This window comes from Ranitomeya imitator, chromosome 4 (genome assembly GCF_032444005.1).
Source record: "Ranitomeya imitator isolate aRanImi1 chromosome 4, aRanImi1.pri, whole genome shotgun sequence".
In the NCBI taxonomy this organism is placed as follows: Eukaryota; Metazoa; Chordata; class Amphibia; order Anura; family Dendrobatidae; genus Ranitomeya; species Ranitomeya imitator.
The window spans coordinates 261,379,103-261,393,308 of record NC_091285.1 but is presented as its reverse complement, the minus strand read 5'-3'; the positions used below and the strand labels follow the sequence as shown (position 1 = coordinate 261,393,308).

The following is a 14,206-nucleotide window of genomic DNA, read 5'->3' as shown; positions in this document are numbered from 1 at the left end:
GTGAATTGCGAGCGAATTTGCAGTTAGATAGAGAGAGATAGGTTTAGGACTAGTCGGGACTAGTTGTAATATCAGCCCTTTTCAGGGTAGGTTACAGTAGTTCATAGCAGTTTTTGCCAGGCAGGTCTGTGCCAGTGCTGTGCAAGTGTTTGTCACAGCATTTGGTGCAATCTAGCTCAGCCAATCCTTTTGGGCTAGTAGCATTGTCTGGTAGTCATCTGAGCAGCCCGCCTGTGAAGCTAGCTACACCGCCTGTGAATCTAATAATTTTTTACTGCATCTAACCCAGTAAATCCTTTTGGGCTTAGTAGCAGTGTCTGCACATCAGTGGAGTAGCCCTCCTGTGTGTCTAATAATTTTTTACTGCATCTAACCCAGTAAATTGTTTTGAGCTTAGTAGCAGTGTCTGCACGTCAGCAGTGTAGCCTGCCTGTGAAGCTAGCTACACCACCTGTGTATCTAATATTTTTTTTACTGCATCTAACCCAGTAAATTGTTTTGGGCTTAGTAGCAGTGTCTGCACGTCAGCGGAGTAGCCTGCCTGTGAAGCTAGTTGCACCGCCTGTTTATCTAAGTACTATTTTTTAACTGCATCTAGCCCAGGCAATACTTTGGGCCTAGTAGCAGTGTCTGCTACTCAACAGAGTACCCCACCCATGAAGCAAGCTACATCGCCTGTAGATCTAATTACTAATTTTTAACTGCATCTAGCCCAGGAAATTCTTTTGGGCCTAGTAGCAGTGTCTGCTACTCAGCAGAGTACCCCACCCATGAAGCAAGCTACACTGCCTTCTTCCTTTCTCAATCTAACCCCTCGGCTCTGGGGTGTCCGCTCTCCCTCCAGCTCTCTCCTTCTCACAGGTGGACTACTGAGGCGAATCTTTGGGGCCCAGGCATAAGAAGTCGTCGAGGTAATGGATAATATTTGCCCCCTTAGAAACGTCCATGACGACCCATTCGAGGAAGCAACTAAACGCCTCAAATAGTGAGCAGGATATGGAGCACCCCATGGGCAAACAGCGATCTATGTTGTATGCTCCTTCACAGAAGCATCCCAATGGGAGGACACTATTCGGAGGCACAGGTAGTAACCGGAACGCCCCCTCAATGTCTGTTTTGGCCATTAGGGTGCCCCTTCCCAACTTCTTGACCCGCCTGAGTATAGTACTGTACTTTGTTCCGCGTCGATGTTGTCGTTTACTGACCTGCCCCTTGGATATGGCAAATGATGGATTAGTCTGAATATATTGGGTTCCTTTTTTGGCACAACTCCCAACGGGGATACCACTACGTCTTCTAAGGAAAGTGTTCTGAATGGACCCGCCGCCATTCTACCTAAAGATATTCCTTTTTTAAGTTCTTTTGTCACGACATCAGGGTGTTGGTAGGCTGATTTTAGATTTTTACACCAGCCTTTCTTCATTTTAGAAGGGCATGGCATGCCTACATCTGTGTCTCCTCCTCCTTTTACTCCTCCACCTCTTTTCTTTTCGCATGACTATATGTACTTGTGACTTTCCCATGTGTTTGTTGTGTCTTCTGAGCAGTTTGTCAGCTTTTGGACACCTTTTAAGGTATTTTCTATGTGTTTTCTATGCGTTTGTATGTGTTTGTATTTGCCTGCCATTGGTTTCAATGGGGTTCGACGGTGTTCATCGAACGTTCGAGGAACATTCGTTGAACACGTCCCAATTCCACGAACCGAACCGAACTCAAACACTAAGGGAGTGGCTCAACAGTAATGTTAATACATGTAGATTTCTTAGTAAATACTGCATAATATTGATAAATACAATTTTCAGATGAAGGGCAAATAAGTTGTATATTTGTTGAGAATGTGATTCTTTATTCTTATCACACTACAAGAATTGCCATGTCCGTATTCTGAATTGATAGTTGGAATACACTCCAGATCCAGATTTAAACACTATTTATTAATAATGTTCCTGACACTTCCTTATGGCTTTAAGTATGTGATATATGTACGATGTCCACGCTCAGCAAGGAAACCTATAAAGAAAGAATAGAAAAGGCAGTCAAGCAGACAAATGGCTCTTACCAGACCTGAGCATGTATTTTAGCACAAGACAGCAGTTTTTCCGCAGAATAAATAGATTATACAAGGCATTAAAACTTATTGGCTGCACAGCATAAAGATGGAGCTAAATATAATAAATATATTAATAATTCAAGCATACACATCATTTTTGCTGACTTTCAGTCTTTTTGTGCTTGGCATAAAAATATTACCAGCGGCTTTTTATAAATAGGTTAAGTCATCAGAATTCAAAGGCAAAATTATATTCTTTTAAAGAGCAATTACTACAAATAAAAAATGCAGTGTATAGAAGAAAAAGGCACTTGCTTGGGTAGAGGTTTGGTCACTTTATTGATGCTTTATAGGTGCCTTCATTAGGTGCTGAAACACGTAGACACAACAAATTGACCATACCACTACCCATGAGCCGTCATTTTCCAGCTGTACCCAATGGTTCCTTGTTTTTTTCCACCCTTTGCATTACTCATTGCAGTTGCCATCATGCATAAACGGTACAAGGAGGAGCAGCAGCTGGTCCACTCTTTGCAAACTCACAGAGTTGTGCCTGTTCTAAGCTTATTTCGCCAAGGCGAGCAGTTCCACTTACTCTAAGAGACACTACATTTACCTAAACCGTTTAGGCCATGTTCACACAGTGCGTTTTTTACTGCGGAACCGCAGCGGTTTTGCCGCTGCAGTTCCGCAGCTGTTTTCCATGCAGGGTACATTACAATGTAACCCTATGGAAAACAGGAACCGCTGTGCACATGATCCTGAATTTCCCTTAAAAAGCCGCGCAGAAAAGCTGCGGGAAAAAAGAAGGAGCATGTCACTTCTTTTTCCTAAACCGCAGCGGTTCTGCACCCATAGACCTCCATTGTGAGGTCAAAACCGCAGTAAAACCCGCAGATCAAAAATATATCTGCGGGTTTTACTGCGGTTTGATGTGCAGAACCGCTGCAGCAGGAAGTGCGGGGAAGCGGGAGGAAGTCCGTGGGCGGAAGTGCGTGGGCGGAGTGTCGTTCCTGAAGAGACTGTCATCATGGAGGCATACCGTCGTATGGGGATCGATGTCGGGCGTCTGATTGATCTGGTATGTCTGTGTGTCCGTCCCCATGCGACGATATGCCTCCATTGTGCTAAGTCGCCGTATGGGACTACTACTCCCATCCGGTATTTAGGATGGGAGAGTTGTCCCTGTGTCCGGCGACTTAGCACAATAGTAAAGTTTACACCAAACATAAACACACAATACACAAACATGACACACAGTACAGTACATACAACACATAACATAGAGTATATACTCACCAACACCACACTTGTAGGCGAAGCCCTCGATCCTCCATGAAAAAATCCAAAAATAATAAACCAAATTCATACTCCCTGTCCGCAGAATCCATAACCGAGTGTCCCACGCCGATCTCCTGCTCTCCGGTGATACACTGCCAGGAGCGAAGCTCCTAGCAGTGTATTGCGTACTGTCCCGGAGCTCAATGGCGCCGGCTTCTCGGTTAATGGCAGTACAGCTGCGTTGAACTTTCCCACGCAGCACTGCCGTTAAGCGAGAGTGCCGGGGTCAATGACCGCCGGTAAACTCGCTCGCGCATGCGCAGTGACACACCGACAGGAACTATGGCTCCTGTCAGTGTGTTGCTGCAGCCGTGGAGAGCAGACACATCTCTGGATGTGTCTGTTCTCCATGGAAGATCTTCGTGGGACCCTCGATGGATTTCTGCGGACAGGGCCAGGGAGTATGAATTTGTTTTTTTGTTTTGCCTTTTTTTCAGGTCGAGGGTCTTCAGGACGGATTAAGCGTAAAATAAAAAATGGTCAAAAAGTGTGTGTCTTTATTTCATTAAAATATTTTTTTCTAGTCTTTGTGTTTTTTTTTAACCCTTTCATTGGCTTAATAATGGATAGGCGTCTCATTGACGCCTCTCCATTATTAACCGGGCTTAATGCCACCTTACAATAGCAAGGTGGCATTAACCCCTCATTACCCCATATCCCACCGCTACACGGGAGTGGGAAGAGAGGGGCTAAGTGCCGGAATTGGCGCATCTTTTTGATGCGCCTTTTCCGGGGTGGCTGCGGGCTTATATTTGTAGCCAGGGGGGGGCAAATATCCATGGCCCCTTTCCTAGGCTATGAATATAAGCCCACGGCTGTCTGCGCAGCCTTTCTGGCCTAAAAATATAGGGGGACCCCAACACTTTTTTTTTTCGGGGCCCCCTATATTTCAGTGCCAGAAAGGCTACACAGACAGCTGTGGGCTTATATTCATGGCCTGGGAACAGCCAGGGGTATTTTAACCCCTTCCCGGGCCTCAAATATTGGCCCACGGCTGTCTGCCCAGCCTTTCTGGCCTAAAAATATAGGGGGACCCCAACACTTTTTTTTTTCGGGGCCCCCTATATTTTAGTGCCAGAAAGGCTACGCAGACAGCTGTGGGTTAATATTCATAGCCTGGGAACAGCCATGGGTATTTTAACCCCTTCCCGGGCCTCAAATATTGGCCAACGGCTGTCTGCCTAGCCTTTCTGGACTAAAAATATAGGGGGACCCCAACACTTTTTTTTTTTCGGGGCCCCCTATGTTTTAGTGCCAGAAAGGCTACGCAGACAGCTGTGGGTTAATATTCATAGCCTGGGAACAGCCATGGGTATTTTAACCCCTTCCCGGGCTTCAAATATTGGCCCACGGCTGTCTGCCTAGCCTTTCTGGACTAAAAATATAGGGGGACCCTATGTATTTTTTTTAGGGGGTCCACATATATTATAGTAACCCTTAATAGGATTAATAATGGATAGGCGTCTTATTGACGCCTCTCCATTATTAACCGTGCTTAATGCCACCTTACAATAGCAACCCTATCATTAACCCTAGGATCCCTTTAGAGTTAGGGGTAGGGTTAGGGTTAGGATCCCTTTAGGGGTAGGGTTAGGGGTAGGGTTAGGATCCCTTTAGGGTTAGGGGTAGGGTTAGGATCCCTTTAGGGGTAGCGGTAGGGTTAGGGGTAGGATCCCTTTAGGGGTAGGGTTAGGGGTAGGGTTAGGATCCCTTTAGGGTTAGGGGTAGGGTTAGGATCCCTTTAGGGGTAGGGTTAGGGGTAGGGTTAAGATCCCATTAGGGTTAGGGGTAGGGTTAGGATCCCTTTAGGGGTAGGGGTAGGGTTAGGATCCCTTTAGGGGTAGGGGTAGGGTTAGGATCCCTTTAGGGTTAGGGGTAGGGTTAGGATCCCTTTAGGGGTAGGGTTAGGGGTAGGGTTAGGATCCCTTTAGGGGTAGGGGTAGGGTTAGGGGTAGGATCCCTTTAGGGGTAGGGTTAGGGTTAGGATCCCTTTAGGGGTAGGGTTAGGATCCCTTTAGGGTTAGGGTTAGGGTTAGGATCCCTTTAGGGGTAGGGTTAGGATCACTTTCCGGTTATGATCCCTTTAGGGGTAGGGTGCTTAGGGTTATGAGCCCTAACCCTACCCTAACTATTTCAGTTTATAGTGGGTTTTTTACTTAATGTTTTTGATTGGCGCACGCACCGCTCAGGATTGACGGCGCCAGAGCTAGTAGTAAAACAACTGCACACGAACGTTTTTATTGGTGTTTGTGTTTTCAGTTTGTGCTTGTGTTCATTTATTAGGGGTTACTTTGATATATTTCAAGCATTTGTGTAACATTACTTGGTCGTGCTATAGATTATGAGATGACACTATTGTATTTATTGTAGGTTCGTGATTATCCGGCCTTGTGGGACCCATCCGATGAGTCCTATAAGGACAAGTACTTCAGGGAGCTAGCCTGGACAAAAATAGTGCGCGACCTGATCCCGGATTGGGACAAGTATCCTGGGGCTACACAGCAGAAAATCGGTAATTTTAATTACATTTATTTAGTAAACCTTGAGTATATTAAAAATATAATTTGTTTAGATCTCTAAAAAATTGTTGTTGTTTTTTGTAACCTTTTTTTGGTAGATAAAGATGTGAGGCAACGTTGGCGCTCCATCAGAGACCGTTTTACTAAATTCCTCAATGAATGCTCAAAGAGTGGCTCTTCGCCAAGCAAAACTAAATTCCCGTTCAGTGAAGAGCTGCAGTTTCTTGTGACCAGCAGGACATTGAGAAAGTAAGTTAAAATCCACTCCACAAGATTATTTATATATAATATGTTGTGCGAAAAATTAATGTTTTTTTTTCCCCAACAGGACGGAAGGAAACATGTCGGTAGCTGATTTGGAGGACAGCGACACAGAGGATGGAGCAGGCAGTTCCTCTGGAGTGGGAGGGACCATCTCTCCCTCCACTCCCACAGCTTCTGCTGAATCAGCATCCACTTCAGCAGCTGCTGCATCAACATCTACTTCAGCAGCTGCTGAAGCATCTGATTCCGCAGAAGCTGTGAGAGTGGAGAAGAGAGCTGTCTATCCGGTGGCAGCAGAGAAAAAAAAAAAAAAAACCAAGAAGAACCAAGATGACCAAACTGTCCAAATTGCTTGTGACACATTAGATTTATTAAAAAAAACAAGTACCGATGACCATTGCGACTCCTTTGCACAAACTGTCGCCAGAAAAACACGCTCCCTGCCACCGGATAGACAATCTCTTTTCATGTCTATGGTCCAGATGTCCCTCACTGCTCTGGAGGACCCTGCTCCGATTTCTCCCTACAATGAGGTTCTGATGGGGGTGTTGGGACTTTTCAGGCCCCGTCACAGAACACCTGAAACAGCTACAAGACCCCAGTATTTGGCACACAGCCAAGGAAGTTCTGGAGACAGAGGCAGTTCGCAGCATCTGGGGGGAGCACCGTATCAATCTGAGGGAACAAATTTCCTCTATTCTCCCGAATATACATTTCTTAATTGAACGTGGGCAAAAGTTTTCAGTTGCACTAAGTTGTGCTTTTGTTTGCAGCTCCAGTTGCCTGTTGGATTTGAAAGGGGCTGTTTTTTTTTTTTTTTTTTCAAATTGAAAAATCTTTTGTAAAAATTACCAAGAATTTGTGTTCTTTAAAATAAATTTTATTTCACACAAAATATTCTCTTTTTTAGACAATGGGGACAAGGCCGCTGTCCTGGGTTTATGGGCTATCGATTAGTGGTTTATGGGTTGATGTGTTAACAATTGTATACCTCATACTGCTGTTAATTTCTGAAAACACCAACTATTTTTTTGACATAAAAAAAAACAAACCAAATTAAACCAAAATAGATTTTTTATTTATATTACAACCAATTTTTTTAAACTTTTTTGGGTAACATGAAAAAAAAATTTTTTTAAAAAAAATTTTGGGTTGGTTGCTGTCGTTTATCATTCTTCGGGATGTTTTCAAAACTGTTAGCAGAGATGTCGGCAACTTTTTTGGGGGGGTCAGTGTAGATGCATCCTTCTCTGCTGGTCAGGCTGCTCAACACCAGCACAGGAGTATTGCCAGTGCACGGCACCTTCTGGACTCATGAAGTAGTCAGTGAAGGATTCTCACACACGCACACCAGAGTTGGACGGCCTGCCCAGACCCCCGTTGACCACTGGATTAAATACTGGCTGCTGGTACTCCACATCTACGTCAGTGTTGTACTCACGAGCATAGTTGTGGAGTACACAGCAAGCTTTTATCACAGCATCAACGGTGTCTGTGTCCAACTGAATGGCAGTGTGAAAGATCCTCCACTGACTAGTCATGATCCCAAAGGTGCATTCCACATATCTGCGTGCACGACTCAGCCGATAATTAAAAATCCTCCGTCGGGCATCCAGTCCCCTTCGTGGGTATGGGCGCAGCAGGGTTGTCGTTAAGGGAAACGCCTCATCCGATACCATCACAAAGGGCACTGGATGTGTGGAACCCGGCAAAGGTCTTGGGGCTGGGAGCGTGCCGCCATCTCGAAGAATTTGCATCCCAATCTGTGACGTTCGCAACACCCGAGAATCCCCAGTACTACCATAGGCACCAACGTCAATGGCAACAAATTTGTAATGGGCATCAGCCACCGCCATCAGGACCACTGAAAAATACTTCTTATAATTAAAGAAACGTGATCCTGATCGTGGTGGCTGCTGAACCCTTACATGTTTACCATCGACTGCACATATGCAGTTTGGGAAATTGGCCACAGACTGAAAGCCTGCTGCAACCTGCAGCCAAGTCTCCTCGGTTGGGGAAGGCATCACCATGGGCTGCAACTTCTGCCAGATGACGGTACATGTACACCTCACAATGTTAGAGATGGTAGATTTACCTACTCTAAATTGGAGGTGCAGGGATGTATAGCTCTCTCCTGTGGCCAAAAATCTGGAAAGAAACAAAAAAGAAAATTAGAAATGTCACACAAAAAGGTAATTACAACATGTCACACGTTAAGGCCGCTATAATATGCGTCCAGCACCATTCAATAATGCTGGCATTAACACCCAGCACAACACAAAGGGTGTTAAAAACATTAATAAAAGGCCTGATGGGACTTGTGCACACACGCATGCGAGATATGAACGAGTGTTGCATGGTAATCCCCGGACCTGCTGCATGCACTCCGTTGTGGAGCGTGCGGCTCCATGTATTGGTATGTGGGTGCACACTCCGCTCCAGAGTGCAGGCAGCAGGGCCGGTGATTACCATGCAACACTCGCCCGTATCTCACGTGTGTGTGTGTATGTGTGCCCCCTGTCCAACAGGAGGACTGGGTTGGTTTAATCACACATACTGGACACAGAGACGTGTAAAATAGAGACCTAACGACATTCCCCCCAAAAAATTGTTACTTACCGCAAGGTGATGAGCAGCCTTTCCTCTGCAGAGATGGACTTCCTCATGTCTTCCTGTGTCTTGCAGTGTTAAATGGGGTGCCAGGATGGTGAGCAGTCTGTCGAATGCCATAATTGGTAACCGACAAAACGATATCAATTTTTCAGGATATCTGAAAATTGAAAAAGAAACACAAAAAAGGGTTACTTCACAAGTATTGCTAGCAAAAAAATGTAAATTTGGCTACGTTCAGATTAGCGTTTGCCGATGCTGCGTCGGGAAACGCAGTGGCGACGCACGCGTCATGCGCCCCTATGTTTACGTTTTTCTTGTTGCGTTTTCCGACACGTGCGTCGTTTTTGACGCTAGCGTCGGACGCAAGAAAATGCAACAAGTTACATTTTTCCTGCGTCCGATTTTCGTCAAAAAACGACGCACGCGTCGCAAAACGCAGCGTTTTTGCGTGCGTTTGCACGCGTTTTTTCGTGCGTCGTGCGTTGCGTCGCCGACACAGCGGCGCGCAACGCTAATCTGAACGTAGCCTTAGTCATTCAATATATTTCTACTTACCTCCTCAAATCATTGTACAGCACATAAAAGTGCCCCTTCTCAGTTCGGTCTGCTACAAGCGGGTGCACCCACATTCGTTTCTGCGCACGTCTTCTCTGCCGCCGCTGCCTCTAAAATAAAAAAATAAAAAAATATTTTGTAAACACAAAAATTAGAAAAATATATCAAACATGCCTGGAAAACAATGCGGATTATGTAAGGGTATGTGTCCACATTCAGGAAGGCCCACCCCCTTCTGGGACGCAATGATGCCAGATGTGTTCATTGTACAAATCCAGCATCATCGCACCCCACGCATAGGGCCCTGTTTTATTCCTTGTGGAGCCGCGGTTTCACAACAAGGAACACGGACATGCTGTGATCATAAAAGACGCGCAGCATGTCCGGAGTCGCAGGGCTGACGGATGACACAAAGTGGACACGTGATTTCATGACATCACCTCCACTATACTGTTACATGTGGGCGCTGCATGTTTGGCGCTGCGGCCACACGCAGCGCCAAACATACAGCGTTTCCAGAACGTGGACATGTACCCATAACCCAATATATAAAACAAACAGACATCTGCTTAACTGACGTGCATGTCGATTCAGAATTAGAAGCATCAACCCCAGGATCGCAATCCGGTGTGGCGTGCGGAGCTGGATCCGTGGGCTGTCATCTGGCCGACGCTCAGCACGTCCACTCATTTTGATGTGTAAGTTCCAAAATGGAGGATGGAAGAAGAAAAGGGTTGGACAAGGAAATGACATCATTTTTTTTTTTTCACCCCCACTGCAGTAAGCTTTATTTGTGTCAAACACAGACAATCTGCAGAGAAAACTGCATCAAAAAACGCACTTAAAACCGCATCAAAAAACGCATCAAAAAACGCACCAAAAACGCACCAAAAAACGCACCTGCGTTTTCTGCAAAGACCTGCGGTTTCAGTCCTGAAAAAAAAAGGATGGAAATCAGGAACGTGTGAACATACCCTTACACTATGGATAGCTGCTTTTTTGTCTTTTTCTTTTAGATTCACTGCAAAAAATAGAAAAGAAAAGGACAATCAATAGTAATTATTCTTTATCATCGGTAATATTACAATTTAATAATAAAATAAAATTTACTTATTTTTGCATCTACAGTATGTATTTGTCAACCCACATTTTTTAACAGACTGTACATGAAAATGATCTTAATATAATCCTTAAGGTCAGGTTAACTATTGTAAAGAAAAAACAGGACAGTCATGGTGATGACTAGCTTCATGTGCAGCTCTGCGTGCAGTTATTTTTGAGCACATGGCCGTCTGAAAAAACCTTAAGAAAAAACTTGCAAATATCTTAATTCTTAACCTCTGCACCATATTTAGGAAGGATCTAAATTCCTTATAGGGATGGGAGTGACTGATGAAGGCATCATAATCTATGAAACTATCAAACTATTGTCAGTGATGTAGCATGGATTGCCAGCACCCAGGGGAAAAGTTCATATTTTGCTCTCTCTATCTAGTGGACCATTAGAACACTTTGAATTTCTTCCACCAGAACTGCAAATCTCCCAAGCAGTATTGTATATAATGAAAATACTGATGTAATAGTAGTTCACCTTTTGATCCTTTTGTCATTCTCTGGTTTTATTTGAAATCTGACATACACTTTAAGAAACATTTTAAATAGTACATAAATACGTCACCAGAAGCACCATCAGTACATAAATACGTCACCAGAAACACTATCAGTACATGAATGTCACCAGAACCACCATCAGCACATGAATATATCGCCAGAACCATCATTAGTACATGAATACACAACAGAACCAACATAAGTAGTTGAATCCAAGAACCAAGCACACATTTACATACAGATACCTTATCGATGACATCTTTTTTGAGTCAATATGAATTACCACAATGGCGCTCCTGATTAGCCTCTTATCCAAGCTGCAGGTAATATGACCAACCCACTTGTCACTAAAATTAAAATAAAATATGAAATTGTGAACCTGCGCTTGGGAGGAGGTATTGGGATTATCTAAGTGCTCCCTCTGACAGGGATTCTAGAGTAATATGTATAGACACCACTCAACCTACAATGTTAGGGTGCACAAAACAGGTTAGTCGCCTCATGATGCCTTAATACAAAAATAAAATTAGGCATGTATAGTTATTGAAGATGTCGAGCTACAGAGCACACACATAAAGCTATTGAGAATGTGTGGAAGAAAACTGGTGTTTTCAAAACACGTTGATTGCTGGACTGACTGATCTTATTCCTGAATTTAATTTACCCAGCATTCCAAAGAGAAAGTGTAACGCACAGTGCAGGTTCACAATTTCATCTTTTTTGAATTGTCTCTTTGTTTTCGTCTCCAAATTATCCAGATGTCATGATGATTTTTCACATACACAGCTTGTCTAGGAAACTTCCCTCTTCTCCAGTTTTCTGCAGCATATCCCAAAACAGTGCCCTGGAAAAAAGCCCTTTGCACAAAAAGTTTTTTCCATATTATGCCCTAAGTAAGCATTCTACGGTGTATGACCTCTACACTGTCCATATTAATGATCTATAACCACCACACTGTCTGCCATTATCAGCTATAACTGCCACAACATCTGCCCTTAAGAACCACAGTCTATACCATGGCTGTACGCTCTCTAGTTTTTCCTTTCATTCTCTATAGCTCCACACTGTCCCCCCACCATGCTAATCTATCTTCCTATTATGCCCCCATTCTGGCCCACTATGCCCTCCTAGTGCCTACCATCTCATCCCTTCCAAACTGCTCCCTCTTCATATCCATTCTGATCCACTATGCCCTCATACTGCCCATCACCTTGCCCTCTCCAAACTGTACTCATACTGTCGCCCTACACTGTATGATGCTCACCACTACACCCATATAGCCCCCATTATATAGTATAGTCACCACTACAGCCCCTCATATATCGTATGATGATGTCCGCCACAGCCTCCAAAATGGCCCCCACAGCACCTTATGTACATTACAATGTCCCCTACAGCCCATGAAATAGGAGTAGGTGGAGGACAGCGCAATGCAGTGATGTCATCGGGCACCCGATGTTCCCTGATTGCTCCATCTCCTACAGCCCGCATGATGGAAGTAGTCTGCATTCTGATGGAACTACTGGCAGAGAAGGGATCTGATCACGGCTCCTCTACTCCTTTCCTTTCTACAGACACAAATACAATTGAGTGCAGAGAGGAAGTGATGGTCAAAGCACCGGCCGTGAGCGGTGTCAGTGCCCCCAGCCTCAGTGTGCTGATTTCCTGCGGGAAATCCTGCATTCCTTCTGAGGAAGTTATCAGGAGGCCACAGGCATTCAGCAATGTTTTTTATTTTTTCAACGTTTAGCTCCAGCAGGGAGGCAAGAGATAGCTCCATAGGCGGGTGCCAACCTTGTCTATCTCTTATCCCAGCCCTGTACACTAATATTCACTGATTTACTGTTTCTACTCATAGCAGACTGTTATATAGTCAGTTACGATATTGCCTCCAGATAAGTAAGATTAGCTACTTGATTCTTTTTTTTTAGAAGGAAATCACTGTCCTCCGGAAGCATGCAATATCGTATTATAAAAAAAGAGTCTAAACCTAAATGTAGATGTTAAGCAGTAGTTTTGGAGATTATTAAATGTGTTACTATTAAAAAAAACCTCCTAAATTAAGCCCCATGAAGGAAGTTTGGCAGATTCTTATGCATCTTATAAGACTGTGAATGCATATGTACCTATAAATGAGGCCACAATCGCCTGTGGTATGTTCTCATGGACCATCCTTGCAGGGTTGGACCACAGTCATCATTTGGTCATAGTCACAGCATTTGTGCCTTAGTTGGGTTGAGAGATGCTGTACTCAGGATACACAATAAGCTTTGAGCAGTACCCCCAAAGGGAGTTTGTAATTCTTTTCACTGAGGGCATTGCTAAATCAAAGTTCTTTGAGTATTTTGGAGATTATCTCTTCAAATTTATCAGGTCTTCTTGACTTCAGAAATGAGGACAGGCTGCCTATGCCGCAACAATCACGTGCGTATAGTCTGCATATCATTATTGCAGAAGAGGTCTACAAGTCCTACAGGACCACTGGAGCAATAGAAGATTTATCAAGTAAATATAAGTTGTTGTCTTTTTTACTGTACCACATCTCCTGCCTTTTTGTTTTTGGACAACCCTTTAAATATTCATTATCTGGAATTAAATGTGTTAACTCAAATCAGTTGTTTGCAGACTTGGGAATTATTAGGTTGTGCAGCCACTGACATAGAGGATTACTACTTCTTACAGGAAGAGGGCGCTGTCACCCTTCTAATGCTAGAAACTTTATGTTGTTTTATGTCAGAAGATTCATGAAAATATTCATTTTGTCATCCATTTCTTATTGACATCGAAACATTATGAAGGACACATTTAAATGGAATATATAATTATCTTCTGTGCCCTAAATAAAATTTATAGGGGAAATATACAAAGGGCCATGTGCAAAAATTGTGACATTAAAAAGTAACATTTTAAGCGCAAGCCATATTTATTCAAGATTTTGTAGAAAGTAGGTGGGGTTCTTGAGTGATTGCGATTCTTCAGTTTCCGGCACCCTACATTCCACATATTATAGCATCAATCTATCCTAGTAGTGTGAAGCCCCAGGGTCCTGATTGTCACAGTGGCATTGCTTTCGTCATGGGGAGAGTGAAGTCACGCTTGGAAGCGATGAAGGATTCCTTTTATCAGGTAACCACAAAGCACATATAACACCGTTCTGACTCCAGGCCAGAAGGGGGAGCTCTACACCGACTTCAGGGGAGCTGCTCTCTCTGGTCGGGAGGAGGAGTCAGCTGCTAGGCAGTTGCTAGGC

General features: G+C 44.0%; 1 long non-coding RNA gene across 1 annotated transcript in view; it reads right to left on the bottom strand.

Moving 5' to 3' along the window:
- Positions 1 to 461: 461 nt before the first annotated feature.
- The window catches only part of LOC138674065 (uncharacterized), a 328,499-nt gene continuing 314,754 nt past the window's right edge, over positions 462 to 14,206 (bottom strand). The window contains exons 2-3 of the long non-coding RNA XR_011320463.1: positions 10,320 to 10,366; positions 462 to 2,010 (exon numbers count right to left, since the gene is read on the bottom strand). This is a non-coding gene — a long non-coding RNA (uncharacterized lncRNA). The remainder of the gene's footprint in view (positions 2,011 to 10,319; positions 10,367 to 14,206) is intronic.